The sequence below is a fragment of the Euprymna scolopes genome, chromosome 17, assembly GCF_053919585.1.
Source record: "Euprymna scolopes isolate OS-2025 chromosome 17, ASM5391958v1, whole genome shotgun sequence".
In the NCBI taxonomy this organism is placed as follows: domain Eukaryota; kingdom Metazoa; phylum Mollusca; class Cephalopoda; order Sepiida; family Sepiolidae; genus Euprymna; species Euprymna scolopes.
The window spans coordinates 99,273,018-99,274,098 of NC_136498.1; the positions used below are offsets into that span (position 1 = coordinate 99,273,018).

Genomic DNA, 1,081 nt, shown 5'->3' on the forward strand with positions numbered 1-1,081 from the left:
TTCTCACAGATTATCATCCGCAATTAATCACTGATAATAATCTATGATATTCCCTGGAATGTGGGTGACAACAAGTCTTTCCATATTTCCAATATATATCACTTCTTTCGATAATTTTTGCAAATGACTTTGCGTTATCGCAACGAGCGCTTACCATTTATTTTTCGCTAGCAACAACCACTGATCTTCACTGGGATTTGGGTAAAAATAAGCCTTAGTAAGGTCCAATTTTTTTCAAACTCATCCATTGGAGGTCTAGTTAGTGCTTTCTCTCATTGATTTTTCCATTTATCTTAACCCTTCACGACTAATTTGTGTTGCATCAGCACGGAAGGGGGAGGGACACACAGTTAATTAGATTTCTTGCAGTTATTATTATCATTATATTATTACGCTTATCGCTCCGTCCGTTATCATGCTGTGCATCCCTAAAAAAGGAAAGTGGAATATTCCAAATAAAACTTGTCGCTCCTTAGTGGAAGAAATTGGTGTCGCTGTTGAGGCAAATCTAATAAAAATGATTTGTCTTTCTTGACCTTTTGGCTAAGATCAAAGTGTAGTATCTGTTCTTCGGATGCTACATTTCAGTTTCTTCTCTCTCAGTGGAGGAGAAATCCTTTGCGACTAAGGCAATTTTTTCTCCAGGTTAAAAACGACTCTGGTGTATAAATCTGTCTCGTAGGGAGGCATTGTGAATAGGTGCTACGTTTAACGTAACAAAGTTTTAATATTACAAAAGTAACTGGAAAAAGTAATTTCTGGTTTAATTACAAAATGTCCTGGAAATGTCCCTTCTGATTAATTATAAAATGCACTGGAAAATGTCTCTTCTGATTAATTATAAGATCCCCTGGAAAATGTCCCTTCTGATTATTTTTTTTTTTTTTTTTTTTTTTACTTGCCTTCCTACAAATACGGAGTTGGACATGAGGTCGGTCAAAAATCTTTGGGGAAACCAGCTCCCTAAAAGGGGTACTCTGATGAATAACAAAAATAAAAATTGTATCAGTAATGAAGGATTTCTTCTCCATTAACCAAGTCCAAAAAAGGAGGATTTAAGTCACTGGAATGCTGGGACTGA

At 35.8% G+C, this 1,081-nt stretch overlaps 1 non-coding gene across 1 annotated transcript; it reads left to right on the plus strand.

Annotated features, from left to right (window-relative positions):
- Positions 1–522: 522 nt before the first annotated feature.
- On the plus strand, positions 523–722 carry LOC145297231 (U2 spliceosomal RNA). Its single transcript, XR_013870114.1, has one exon. It is a non-coding gene; the product is annotated as a U2 spliceosomal RNA (small nuclear RNA).
- The last annotated feature ends 359 nt before the right edge of the window (positions 723–1,081 follow it).